The sequence below is a fragment of the Ambystoma mexicanum genome, chromosome 9 (genome assembly GCF_040938575.1).
Source record: "Ambystoma mexicanum isolate Mex_15411 chromosome 9, UKY_AmexF1_1, whole genome shotgun sequence".
Taxonomy (NCBI): Eukaryota; Metazoa; Chordata; class Amphibia; order Caudata; family Ambystomatidae; genus Ambystoma; species Ambystoma mexicanum.
This window is the reverse complement of record NC_090931.1, coordinates 1,197,450,184-1,197,465,444: the sequence shown is the minus strand read 5'-3', so window position 1 is coordinate 1,197,465,444 and position 15,261 is coordinate 1,197,450,184. Positions and strand designations below refer to the sequence as shown.

Here is a 15,261-nt window from a genome sequence, read left to right as displayed (position 1 = left end):
AAATGGAATTGTTAAAATTAGCTTACAGATACCGTTGACAGCTGGTGACAATCGTAAAAATAGCTGTGACTTCAAGGACAGGTAGTTCAACTTTAAACTCCAATATTTTTAGCACCTGGGCTCAGTTAGCATTGTGTTTTTTTGTGCAATGAAATTGCTTTTTCGAGTGCAGATGTTTTATTAAAGATTAATCCCATGCTGCATGTGAGGTTTCTCTAAATCTCAACAATGTGTGGATGCCGAAGGCTTTCTGTTTAGGGAGGAATTCATTTGTATGGTAGTATCCATGTGTCGACTTTTACCTCCCTGTGTTATGCTTAGGATGGACTTTTATGAAAATATTCTATACCTCCTTGTTTGCAGAGGCCACCATAGAAGTAGACCTACCTGCAGCTTGTCGCATCCAGAGATGCTCTGGCTTTAGTGGCCCATCACAGGACAGAGGTCCCCCAAGCTTAGCCTGCAGACATACAACCTGTGCTTTTTCCCCCCATAGAGGACAGTCCAGTCATGCAAGATTTTTCAGGGTTGGGATCCTTTCTGGCGTTTCAGTGATGAGCCAACCACTCAGTTCTTTTTTCTTACTAACACTTGGGGGTAGTCTGAAGTTGCTAATGCACACCTAGATATATATGTGCTATGGGACTCTTAGATTCTTCCAATGGTTTCAGTTGTCCACGTACATTTCTCCAGGCCTACTGTATAACACATGTATCTCAAGCAGATACGATTTTTAAGTCAAGTTCACGATTTCACCGACCAGAAAATGTTGAATCTTTAACAGAAGAGCACTATTGAATGCCCTTTTATTATCCATTGGGGCTTACTCACTAATTTGTTATCAGTAAACCAATGGACACATTGATTCATCGAGTAATAGACGTGAGGGGTCCCAGTGATTTAGCTTCATATCATCACTTCATATTGGAAACTATAGCATGTCTTTGGGATCTGCTGTGACAACATAATCTGATGGTCCATCTGGTTCATGAATCTTCTGCAACTAGCGGCAGGGATTCTAAGATGGCAGGTAATTTCTCTATATATGTTACCTGGATAATATCTTGATATTGCATCCTTCAGCAGGAGGCAGAATTCTGTCTCCAAATAACAATTCAAGATATTGGGTTTGTTAAAAAGCATGAGAAGTCAGAGATGTCACAGGCTGAGCAGATGCCACTTTGAAACTCAGTATTGCCCTTCAGCACTGCCTTTATCAAAGATACACTCCATAAAGTGAGATTTAGGAAGGTCCAGCTCATCCAGTAATCATGGTACAGTGTGATGTGGCCCCTTCTATCCCCTTCCAGGAGATTTCTTCTGGCTCCTCTGCATGGGTCTCTTGCAGCTTTCTGCCTTTCTCAACCTCCTCTCTCAGCTGCAGTTCAATCTGGTTTCCGTTCACTTTTCTCCACAGAGACCTTTTTTCTCACTGTTTCTGATTATATTCGTTATGCACGTCATCACAAACCTTCTCTGGTTCTGGTCCTAGTGAATCAGTCTTCAGCTTTTGACACAGTAGGTAATTCAACTCTTGTCTCTTTATCTTCTCTTGGTATTAGTGGGGCTGTGCTCTCATGGTTCCCGGGCAGAATCATTATCTCTCTACATATTGGTTAAGTGGAATGTAATCTTATTCTCCCTCCTATGAGGTATCACATGGCAGTGATTGACCTTTTCTGATGCTCTTTATATGTGTCTCTCTGTGTCTGTTGGCTGTTGAGTCTTGGGTGGAAGCTCATTTTCGTCCTCTTAATCCTGGCAAAACTAAACATTTATTTAGCCTGCCTCTCTGTTGGTTTCTCACCAAAGTTCCAAATATTGTGTTCCTCTTTCCGTGTCTACTGCTTCTTCTGCCTTTAACCTTAGCTTTATCTTTAAATCTGCTATTACATAGAAATAACAGTTTCGCTGTTTGCCTTGTCTGCCATTTCCAGCTTTACAACATTAGGAAAATTCAGCATTTATTCACATTTTGCTATACTAAAATGATTATAGCATCCCCTTTTGTTTCTCATTTAAATTAGTGTTTTTCAATCTATGTTGCTCCCCCTAAGTATTGCGTACTTCTCTTCCAATGTATCTTGCATTCCGTGGTTGGTATTCTCTTTAATCTTATTTATTCTTCCGTTGTTTCTCCTTATTTAGCTAGATTGTACTGGCTTCTTATCCCAACAAGAGTCACCATTTCACCTGTTATGCATAGTTTTTAAATGCAAGTTTGCTTTGTCCCTATCCTATCTTTCTGACCATGTTACCTGATATGTACACTTATGTCACCTTTGTTCCTTTTTTCATGTTTGTGCAGCTTCCGCCCTCCTTGCACTTCTTCTCATTTCTTTTTCCAGCTGCTGGCACCTGCATTATAGAATGTTTTGCCACGGTAGCTGCCTTTATCATCTTCTTTTGCCATTTTAATGCAAGTTTAAATGATCATCTATTGCAGTGTGTCTTTCCTTCTGAAACCTAACTGAATCATGGGCAGTTTAGCTTTCTTTGTTTACAGACTATGCTCATAGTTTTGTACCATTAATTTAAATGTTCAACACTTTGGATACAACGTGCTATATTAATATAATATAAATAAATATGTTAATAAATTACAGAGCAGTAACATGCAGAGTGTGTTCCACTCTCCTTATGGATTCTTGGAATGGTTGATCCATTTTCGTTTTCTCTCCGGGCTTTCCCTTAAATTCAGATGGAAGCCATTTTGGTTGAGGGCGGTGTGGGAGAGTGTAGACTGGAGAGCTCACATTGTTAGGAGGTGCTCGTAGGCTCTTTTGCAGTTTCAGATTTTTTAAATAATCAAGTATAATGTTCCATCCTTCTTTGGATGGAAAATGATTCAGTCACCTGTTCTATCGGTCACCTAAGAGAAACTTGTTCAAAAGTCATGCACAATCATTATGCCAAGTTCTTTTCAGACTTTTGCTTTCCCAACTAATTCTGGTGCATGTTGCAATTTTGTTCAGGCACACACAGCATAGTGGCAAGTGGATGCTGAAGGAGGCTGTCCGATGACAGAAGCTGGTGCCTCCTCAGATAGATATTTATGTACCATTGTTCTTGTTAGAGTCCTCATAAATCCTTTTGTCATGCACCTTTACCTTTCCTAGATTTTTTAATGTAATGCCTTTGTTATTAGATCTGATTCCTGTGTTGATGAAGTGTCACCTACATTTATTTATGCAGGCTGGATGACATATATTATCAGCCCATTATATCCACCTGTAGCCTAGTTCCCCAACTCTTGACTGAAGAAAACGATTGTAGCCATTCCAGAGTAATGAAAGGGATTCTTATGCTCATGGCATGGATATACTTGGGTCTGGATGGCCATCCTCTGGTATTTTGCCAATTCCTTTAGAGTTCCATCAGGAATTGTGCTTCCTCTGGGTAACAAAGATTCACATTTCTGCGTGAATTACTGGGTTTTCTGGAGTATGACTGGGGATTTGGATCTATGAATCTCTCTTGAGTTTCCTTATGAAAATACTTGAAGCCATTGTTACTCCTCAACTGAGAGATTTCTTACAGGAGAATTTGATTCGAGAGCCCTTCAATAAAGTTTCTGCCCTTTAATGGGTACTAAATTTGCAAATGTTTTGGTTCTTGACAATATCGCCTTGATTAGAGACTAGGGCGGGACTGTTCTCCTGATAATCGACTTGTCAGCTGCGTTGACCATTCATCCTGTGTCAACGACTCAAGGACATCAGAATTACAGGAACCGTTTTTCAATGGTTTGCTTCTTTTTTGTCCGATCTTTCTCAGTCACTCTCTCTTCCCCCATTTAGGTACGAACCGTCTACAGTGACCTGCAGGGTTTCCCACGGCTCAGCAATTTCTCCGTTATTGTTTAACATTCATGTTAAGCCTCTGGCTACTTTGATCCACTCTTATGGTTGTCGATTTTATTCCTATGTAGACGAACTCAATTCCTCTTGAGAGTGGATCAAAACCCATTGAATTCTGCCATGCACATTAGATCTTGTCTTGTTGCAATAGGGGGCTGGATGAATACAAACTGGCTCAAGCTCAATGGTGAGAAGACCATGGTCATGATCATCTGCCCTCTGGTTGCGAGTCAACTGCTAACCTCACATTTCTGGCCTTCTAACTTGGAGAACCTGCCTACACCAGTAGATTCAGTAAATAATCCTGGTGTAAAAATCACCTCCACTCTATCGCCTTAATTGCAGATCAGTGTTATCTGCAAAACGGCTTTTTAAGCTTAAAACACTGAAAAGGGTGATTCCTGTCTTACTCTTGCAATTTTGGGCTCTTGTGAATGCTAAGGCGGTCTTTGGAGTCCTTGATTACTGTAACACCGTTCTCCTGGCTCAGCTGTTGTACCATGTTAGAAGGCTTCACATCCTATACAATTCAGCTGCTAAACTCGTTATGGGTCTGCCAAAATGCTCTCATTCTTCTCCGATTTTGGCCCAGCTCCACTGGCTACCTGTTGAAAGCAGGATCAAGCTCAAGGCTGTTTGCCTAACTTACTGGGTGCTTCTAAACAGGATGCAGTCTTCCATCAGGAGAAAATCACGCTTTATGTTCCTTCCAGAACTCTTCGTTCTGATAATCTTGGGCTTTTGACAGTCCAGAGATTCAAGAAAAAATCATTTGGAGGTTCAGCCTTTTCTGTTGCTGCCTCTCTCATGTGGAATTAACTTCCTTTACCTCAAGGCTTACAAAAGATGTTCTTAAATTCTGGAAACTACCTAAAACTTTCTTATGTCTGAGGTGAGTCGCTATGTCTGAACTATTTTTCTGTTGAAGGCTATTTCCTTCTCTAGCGCCCGGATACCTCCTGGTGATAGCATGCTATAAAAGTGGCTCTAAGTGACCCTCCAGGATATTGCAGCATGAAATGGCAAATTTTGCGGCACAAAACTTTACTTTTTGCGGCATTTTTTTGGCACATTTCTTATTGACTGGAGGGTGTAAGATTTGCACATTCCAGGAAAGAGGCAGTGTTTAAGGCTACAAGAGAGCAAGGGTGTCATTATTTTTACCTTTTTGTATACATTTAATAGGAAGAGTTGGCAGAACAGTGTTTGTGTTGGCTATGTTTTTGGTTTAATGTGCATGCCTATTTTATATTATTGATAGTATTGATCAATATCTGAAAATATTCCCCTTCTATGTTCTCCAAACCCCAACCACCCACACACATCTCTCACCAACACACCACACACGTCTCACCAATTCCCCATCGCAAATTGTGTTCCCAACCTCTCATTCTGTGCTACACATACTCATGTGCTCTGTCACACTGCCAAGTCACAATTTGCAATCCCCAGCTCCTGCCACACTCCAAATCATACTCCCAACTGGCACCTTACGCTCCCCAATTCCTCCTGCAATATACAGTGCTTCATTCTTTCACGCTACTTCTGCATCTTGCATTCTTTCTCCCATTCTATTGCACTCTTCCCTCATCCCTTCTCCCAATGTGCAGCTCACTGCCTCTTTCTGGCCAACCACTCCCTCTCTGCTTTTTGGCCCACTGCTCCCCCTGAGCTCACACTCACCTCTAGTTTCTGTACCTCTGCTCCCTCTCTGATTTCTGGCCCACTGCCCCAATGCTTCCTCTCTGTTCTCCTGCAACACCGCTTCCCCCTCTAACCCACTGCTCTGCCTCTGCGTTCTTGCCTACAACTGCACATCTCACCCATCACCCACCCCACCTCTCTCTTGTCCCTCTCATATTGTGACCATTTAAAAAACAAAAGAAATGTAGATTTGGGCCCAGATCCTAAAAAAATGGGGCATCTAAAAAAAAAAAAAAAGAGGATATGCTATTTTTAAATACACATTTTTTGAAAATGAGCAGGTTACTCTACTCTAAAAGGTGATCTGCGAATTTCCGCATGACTGAGTTGTGGCACAAATGAAATTTTGGCTGCTGGCCAGCCACCTTGAATACGTTTGTGTCGAAATTGCTCTCCCGACGACGTCCTACAGGCTCCCAGTGCATTTCTCCGTGATGGGCCTAGAATGTGACTCAAAAACGCATTTCTATTAACAGAAATGCAAGTGAGATAACAGTGGTTAATAACTCTGCTGTCACACTAGAAAACGTATGACCGGGTCAGGAAGACCCTAACATGCAGTGGCACCCACCCTGTGTCTACTCAAAGTAGTTGCGTAGGGTTCCCCACAATTGCTGTACATTTAAAAGCGTATCTTGTTTGGAAATTTGGGGTGCGCTTTTAAATGTGCATATACAGAACCTGATTTGCGCAAAGGGTTGAAAATGGGCACCTGAATGAGTGCATTTTATACATGCCCATTCATTCAGCTGCCATAGTGAATTGGGCTGCTCTCTTTTTGGCACAAGTGATGAGATGTGTTTGCGCATATTTCTTGAGTAAAAAAAAAGTGTTTTGAGAAACTTGCCCCGTGTTTTTCTTTTTATGGTCGTTTTTGAAACAACCAGCCATTTTCATGGGTGTTTTTGCAAAAACTGCTGTTTTTGCGCTTTTTAAAAAACAGCCATTTTCGCAGTATTTAGCGGGATTGCAAAATTGCTATAAATTGGAGGGTTAGAAACATATGTGGTTTTAGTGCCTGTGGTAATTTATTGAGTTAATTGGCATTGTTCCATTCCTATCATTCTTTCAATGTGTATCCATCATCAGTCTCTGAACTCCATGAGCTGGGAGATGGACAGGCAATCTGGGAACAGCCAATAGTTTACTGTTTTTTTTTTATTTATAGGAAATTCAGGTTAAAGGTCTTCCTCGCCTGTTATCCTCTCTCGTGTGATATGAATGTGGTTCCTTCTCTTATTCAGGAGTGGCTTGAAAACCAAATCTAAAATTACAAGTTTTGCCACCGAAATTGGTTATGCTTTTTTGTCTGATCTCCATTAGATGAGGTTCGGCTGTACGAGGCTTAGCTGTGACTGGTCGCTCATTTTCCCACTGCAGTGTATGATTTGCCTTATCACAATGTATTAAAATGTTATTACATTGTGTGATGTCTGAAAGGGTATGACGATAGCACCTCATGTCACATGGGGACTCTTCTTCTACACGGCTCTTAATTTCCTGTAGGTGACCCTTTTCCCTAGTATCTTCTCGCATTTTAGCTAAATGGATTTGCCTTGGTTATGTGTCGAGCAAAGGTGGACATTTCTGTGTTAAAGCTAGGAAGCTTCAAAGACACTTTGCTCTGATTTTTAAGAGCTATGTTTATTTAGGTCTGCGGATTGGTCAAATTATACAGTGTTTTGATGGTTCTACTGTAGATCTATTACAAATGCTTCAGCTTCAGTATTAGCTCAGTTTTGAGCTTACATAATAGAAAGTCTCAAAATATTGATTTGTTTAGTTATACTATAAATGGTCATGACAGTATTAATTGTGCAGAGCTTAGATACCTCATGCCATTGTGTTTTTAAACCCACCCTCATTGAATTTCCTGATTGCTCCTAATTTAATCCACCTGCCATGCCAGTGCTTCCTCATGTCTAAGAAACAGATGATGTCTTATGGTGTGGGCTATTCACTGGGATAGCTTTTTGATTGTCTAATTTTCCGGTGAAGATAAAGGGTCCTTTTTGACGGGTGACCTGAAGAAAATAGGACTGATCTGATTATGGAGTAATAACAGAAATGTCAATTGGTGTTGCAACCCTGCCCTGATTCTGGACTATGGCTCTCTAAGGAATATGGGAGTTGTAGTTCTATAACATTAATAATATTCTTGCTACTATTAATAAAGAAAAGAGTTGGATGCATAATTATGGCACAGTGTCCTTAATGATATCTTGCCTTTTCATTACATAACTAGTACAATCTGTATTTTATTTGTATGTCCTATCAGTCCTCTGGCAGATAATGTATCTGCTTGGGCCTGACGGGTACAGCCTCCCTCTGACACTCCACCCATGCTTTGACTTGACAGAAAGGTCCACTTTACTCTGCTACATATGCAAGGACTAGTACAGGTGAGCGTTAGGCCTAGAAGGTGGATGGGAAAGAGCTTTGTTAAGTCCTGAGAAGGTATTGGTGATAGAAAACTACTGCCAAATGCTTGAACACTCCACTGATCACTGAATCGAGGTGTAAGTTCTGGCACTTAGTCTAGTGTAGGTGGATTGAAGGTGGGGCATGGTTGTGGAGGCAGGGCTACCTCCAGTAGAGTGGCAGTAGTTTCCTATCCAAATGCAGCAGATCTGAAGTTTAGATGGCTTTTCCACCAACCACAATATAGGCGCACAGTGAATTAGATACATAAATATGTTTGCAATTCTAATTTATCTGCTTCTTCAGTCATTATACTTTACTTTACTTTATTAATTTATGTTGCGCAGACACTGACCCGGAGGCTTAATGGTGCTAAAACACAGGACAAAATAGCAAAAAAGATACATTATAAGGGATATTGTGGGGTCTATCCACATCCACAGTTCTCAGATGATGGACAAGACAAATTAGTTAAAAAGAAAAGTCTTAAGTCTGTGATGGAAGGTTCTTCTCTCAGCCTTGACGGAAGGCTGTTCTATGCAGCCAGAGCTGCAGCTTAGAAAGCACCCTTCTTAGCCTGTACCAACCTACAAGACGGGACTTTCAATTGACAGGAATTATTAGATCTCAGATTGTGAATATTAAATTTGACCACCAATTCATCCTTAAAATAAGCTGGTGCAGTACTTCTTAGGCACTAAAAAGTGATCAACATAAAACGGAAACAGATTCTGTCTTTGATCGGAATCCAGTTGAGGCTCTTCTTTCCTCAGATATGTGGTCCTTTTTCTTGCGCTCCATGATGACTCTAACCGTATTATTTTGCACAACCTGCAGTCTGTTAACCTCTGCTTTAGCTACACCAATAATGAGGCTACTGCAGTAGTCATTCTGGACCCCATCAGTGTTCCTGCTAATATTTCCCGGCTCTCTTTTGAAATAAAAGGGCGCGCGTAAGTCAAGAGCTTGATATAGTAAGAGGCAGACAAGACCAGGCTGCTAACTATGGCTTTCATGTTCAGGTTTCCGATCAAGATAAACCCCCAGGTTCTTGAATGTATTCTTGGCTTTGGTTATACAACCATCAATCTGGAGCTGGGCATATTCCACATCCAACTTCCGGGTTTTGGCTTCAGTTCCTACTAACATCAGCTCCATTTTGCTAGTATTAAGAGAGAGGCCTTTGATACACAACCATTTTTGTATTAAACCATAAATCCTGTTGATATTGAGCTTGTCTTCATCAAACTTGTCTGTCAGAGGGATGACACATTGTGTGTCATCGGCGTAGTTGGTAAACCCGATGTTACTGTCCTCCAAAAAGTCAAGGAACGGAAAAAATGTTATAGAACATTTGCGACAAGTAAGCCCCCTGTTGCACTTCTTGGGCCAACTCTGTAGGATTAGCATCTGCAAGAGCGCTGCTCACCTTAAACTGACGTTCGCTCAATAAGGATTTGACCCACTGCACTGCTGATGTTGCAAAACTTGACACCTCCTCCAACCTGGCATCCAATAAAGCATGGTCGACCAGGTCGAAGGCGGCGGACAGATCAAGGGGCATAAGCATGGTAGTTTCCCCCTGATCCATGTGACGCAGTAACCTGGATTTGAGATCCAACATCGCCGTCTCCGTCCCATGACTCTCTCTTTAAAACCGGATTGCCATCGGTTCAAGATGTTATTGGATCTGAGGTGGGTAAGAATTTGTGAATCCGCCACTTGATCTAAGATTTTAAGAAGAAAAGGAGAATTAGTAATGGGATGATAATTCATCAGATCTCTAGGACACAACCCTGTTTTTTTTAAATAGGGGTGTGATCCCTGAATTTTTAATGCTTCTTGGGACACAACAGTCCCTGAAAGAAGTATTCACGAATCTGCATACTGTTAAAATTAGTAATAGGGAGCATGCCTTAATGACCAGGGCCAGACAGACAAACACTTTGCAGTTTGTGGCTTTTTATTTTTCAATAATCACCACCAACTCCATTTCACTTATGGGTTTAAACGTGAATTTTTCTTCCGGTTACCATATTCTACATTTTGGGCCTCATCACGAGTTGGGCGGTAACGCCGGCGCTAATAGCGCTGGTGCTATCTGCCCTACGGCCAAACCCACCGGCGCTATTAGCGCCAGATCACGGGTTTGGCGGATTTGGAAATCCTTATTCCCCATTGAGCCCATTCGGGAATGCCCCATTCCCCATTGGGCTCAATGGGAAAAGTTTGCGCTCATACCGCCGGCGGATTTCCTGCCGGCGGTATGAGCGCGAATTTTCAGCAGATTTCCCCCCAGCTCAGAGCTGGGGAGAAATCCGCCATAACCCTGATTTGGCAGACCCTTAAATCCGGCGGTAACAGGCCCTTTGTGTCTGGAATGCCGCTATCTTCCAAAATAATAGCTTTCCTAGGTAAGACAATCTTGTCCTTGATATTCTTAAGTTTATGATTCATCACACCATGTTTACTTGCTTACACCTTGCAGCATCACGACTAACTATCTCAGTATTATCTTGCGTGGGAGTTTCCAGCTCTTTCAACACCTTGAAGAGTTCCCTAGGATGAGAATGTGCCTTGGTTATGCGATTGTACAAGTATGATTTTTTAGCGGTGATAACAGCTAACTTAACTCTTTTTGCCGTTAATTTATACATTTCTTTATCGGGTTCTGCAAGCAATCTTTTCCAGTTACCAAGTGGTTTACATTTTTCACTTCTTAACTTTTGTAAGTCTGTAGAAAACCAAGGGTTGGTCTCCTTTTAATAACTTTCTTATTACGTAAAGGAGCTAATTAGTCCACAGCTTTCTGTAAGATAGAGTGATATGTCTCCATGATTTCATCAAATGATGTGGATTTATTCACGTTCTGTTGCAGATGATAGAGTCACGGTTGGATGGAGTGCTTCTGGTGTAAGATTTTTTAGGTTTCTACACCTTATTGTGGCAGTAATCATTTTCTTCCTCGTGACCTTGTTTTCAGTCAGAACTTCAAAATGAATTAAAAAGTGGTCAGACCACGGGCAGGGGCATGCATTCTGTCCCATAAGGGTAACATTGTGTCCTGTTAACCAGTCAAGCGTATTGCCCATTATATGTGGTGACATTTTCATGAATTGAATAAAACCCAAGTCAGTGAGGGCATCATCTAGAGTCTAAGCTTGCACGTCATTTTCATCTGACAACCAATAGTTACAATCCCCCAAGAGTATGATTTTGGAGCTGGGTTTCAAAAAAGTAAGGAGTAGGTCACATATCTGATTTGTGAAGTCTTGCATAGGGGAGGGGGGTCTATACGCAAGAATCATGTTTATAGCATTCTCAGCATCAGTTCTGACTTTAATGTGGAGAATGTCACAGCTCTCAATATTTATGGAGTCAATTCTCCATAGGTTTAAGGTTTCTTTGTAAATCATTGGCACCCCCAACCCCCCACCTTCTTTCCCCTCCTGTCTATCCTGGCACGCACTTTTGTAACCCTGTGGTATGGCCAAGGCAAGTGAGGGCCCTGATGCTGCATGGTTCCACGTCTCTGTGAGAACACAGATATCCACATTCTGTGAGGATATGTATGTAGAGACCTTGAGGGTATGTTTTAGAAGGGACAGAGTGTTCAACAGTAAGCATTTCAGTGTTTTGTATGGGCCTATTCTGAAATCTATTTCAGATCTCCCACTGCCCTCTGTTCTTTGCACAATGGGAGTTCCAAAATGTATACCTCCTGCTCTCCTTCCCCCACCTACCTCCCTTCCCATGTACCCAGTATATATGGGACAGCCCAGGGAACCCTAGTGCTGACTCCTCACACTCCTCACACCCAAACGACCGGCCTCTCTCTCTGCTTACAATTACTCAACCTAGTTTTATTCAGTGTTCTTGGATCTTGTACCATTTCCTACAGCACTTTGGGATATTATCATTCTTCAGGAAGCCGGGCATTCAAATGAAGAATATTGAATGTACCTAAAGTTATACTGCATTAACCCAGGAGCTGGGCCAATTGAATATGGGGGAAACAGCTTGTGTGTTTCAGGCACATATCTCTAAATGTACTGTGTCAATATTTCATGTGTTATTTGTCTTTGCATCCATTTTGCCTCTTCAAGAACTACTCGGAATGGGGATTCAGTTCAATACAAAAGGGGATTTATAAGGGTCCAAGAGTTGCTGAAATCCATATCAATCTATATCTGATGGTACTGGAAAGTGTTAGAAGCCTGGTGGCATCCTCACATTCACTCCCCTAGGATCCTTTGCTGAGGTGGCCAGGGAAGGGCCATCGCTTTTGGGTCCCGAGCCTGGGGGCGGACAAGCGAAGCAGGATCTCCTGGGCAGAGGGTCTCTGGGGATGGGCGGGAGGGTGCTAGAGGGCGGGACATGGTATTCCCCCTGTCCTGACGGCGATCCATCCTACACCCCCTAAGCCTTTGTAGCCTACTGGGACTGTACCTTAGCCCTTGACAAAATATGAAGAGAACAAGGCATCTTCGTATGAGGAAGATTACATGTGAAACAAGCGATTATGGTGCTGGGTTGAAAAGAGGAAGCCTAGAGGCTCAGAAGGCCAGGCATGTCCCAGTAGTTGGCTTGATTTTAGTCAGGCAAGCCGATCAAAGGAGATACACCGAGAACCCTTGCAGGGTACAGGTGTATAGGAGGCCAAGCATCAGCAAAGAGAAAGAAGAGCGAGGATCTGCAGGAAGGCCAATCCAGTCTGTGAGTGTCCCAATGATAACGGAGTACCGAATCACTGGAAGTCTGCTTGAGAAATCAGGCAGTGTGCATGTGGCTAAGGAGCCGTTTCTCCAAGGAGCCAGAGAGAAGGATCAAAGGGAGCCACGTGTGTGGGCGTTCCCCCTCTTTGTGGCCAGAGACTGCTCATTACCCTGGCTGGCAGCACCAGTCCAGGGTTGTCCAAGGAGTAGGTGAAAGAGCCCTGTCTTCAACGAAGAAGGACGAGAAGGTCAGGAGCTCTGACGGTACCGCCAGTGAGTTTCAAAGTATTAAGGAAACTGGGCAACGTCTAATCTGGATTGATGTAGACTAGCCGAGTGATCATGTATGGCATACTTTTAAGGAGATAGAAGTACACGAGTCAATGAAATGCCTAATCGGTAATTGACAAACAAGTGAAACACTGTAGCACAATCGAACTCCTGAGGTCTCTGAATGAAAAGGGAAGAAACTGTTGAGGGGAACTGGCAAAGTCGGAGCAAAAGTACGAAAAGTGCATAACGAACATTAAAGAAGCCAGAATTAGGCATGTGAGCCAAAAAGGAAGTATGGGTCAGAGAGAAAGAACCCAAAGGAGAAAACAATGATGCAAATAGAACCTTGAAAGGAGGTGAAGATCCTAAAGTATGAGAGGGGGCCAGAGAAGTGCCCAGAAAACGTGAAAGTGGACTGAACCGCCAAGAAGAGGCTAAGGGTAGAACCGGGTGACTGGTTGCGTGACCTGTAATGGGTGGACCGTGTGATCTAAAACTGTGCCTGGACTAGGAAGCTCTAACGTATCAAGAAAAGCCCTAAGACCTAACACTGTGCCAAGAATAAAGAGCCACTGGTTGCACAACGTGTAATGGGTGGACCGGGCGGCCTGCAAACTGCACCACGATCAGGATGGGCTCCAACGAAAGAACTATCAGGTGAGAGGAACGTGTGAATGTTGTGCTGCAAAGAAACCTGTATTCAACTTGGGGAAGGGAACCCTGAGTTTGAAGTACATACTCTGATACTGTTTCTTGTGAACTTTAAGAGTTGTGAACTTTAACCAGCTAAGGATTTTCATGAAACTGGTGTCTACAGTTTGGGGAAGGGAACCCTGGACTGTGTAAACTTTTGTGTTGAACGAAACTTGACTATTAAAAGTCCACATGGATTGGAAGCAGAGACGGAGCCAGTAGGAGGTACAAGTCTTGCCAGACCTTGTAAAAAGAACTGTTTCCCGACTTGGCGAAGGGAGCTAGTGATTTCTCCAAACTTTGTTATCCACTTTTTCAGTTGAACCATCCCTTCACCATAGTTTTCTCTTAGTTGTGAGGGCAAGCATAGGTTTGGACACAGACAGACTTTTAAATTTGCACACATTGGGCCTCATTACGAGGTGGTCGGTAAGGGATTACCAGCACCGGTAAGGGCACCAGTGCCGGTAATCCCTTACCGCCCTACTACGAGTTCCCTTTGCGGCTCCTCCCTTAACACCTGGTTTTTCCAGGCGTTAAGGACGGGACCCGCAAAGGGACTCTGGAGCTAATAACAGTACCGCAATTTGCGCTACCGTTATTAGCGCCTTCCCCATTCCCATTGAGCCCTATGGGGGCTCAAATGGGAATGGGGAATGACCCTGGTGAATGGGGAATTACCGTTCCCGCCAACCTTGGAATGGACCGGTAATTGCTCCATTCACCAGGGCGGAGTCGGAACGAGTTTGGAGGCAGCCATGGCGCTAATAACGCCATGGCTGCCTCCAACCTCATAATGAGGCCCATTGACTTTGATGTTCCTAAGTTTATTTAGGCAGGAAAGTACCACCATAGCGAGAGGGCCAGGTAGGCATTTCACCCATCCTGATCAATTGAATAAAGGTTTTCAAACTGTATCACCTGTTTCGGTGTCTCTCTTGCTAACATGCTTGCCTCGCACAAGCCATTTAGGATGTTAGTCCGTGATGGAGGGTTTGATGCCTGGAATTGTTTGTGGGAGTCATTATTCATCAGGTATGATTTCTTAAAAAAGAGCTTAATGGTAGCATGATGCAAGCAAAAGAACAAGCGGCTGCCTGAACACCCAGCATGAACTATTCCTATAGTGATGGCAGACACTTCCCACGTGTACTCCAATTGGCCCAGTGCTGCACGTCCGAAGTGACAGGTTTCAAATTACTGTTCTAGGAGCCGGACATGAATAGACGACTTCGTTTTTTAAAATTGATTTATTTGTTGTGTGTTTATAGTATACATGATACCTTACACAAAAATACAAAATACGAAAAATGAAATTAGATCATATAGAGAATAATACACATTCTAGTCAGAATAGACGACTTGCAAAGATGTCCTCCATAATTCAGTGTTCATTTGGTCCTTTCCTGTAACTTTGTTTTCACGTGTATTGCATGTATCTGGAGTTCACAAATCTAGAATCCATACATTAACCTTCCTATACTCAATATAATGGACCCTCATGACTCTATTTCATTTCCCAGGACATTGGAATTCTTCAGAAAATTTCAACACCCCACTTTACGCATAGTTTATAAAATCGAGACACGTACACT

At 42.7% G+C, this 15,261-nt stretch overlaps 1 protein-coding gene across 2 annotated transcripts in view; it reads left to right on the top strand.

Moving 5' to 3' along the window:
* Positions 1-15,261, top strand: part of HNMT (histamine N-methyltransferase) — a 288,374-nt gene that overhangs the window by 33,799 nt on the left and 239,314 nt on the right. The gene's annotated exons all lie outside the window — the stretch shown is intronic.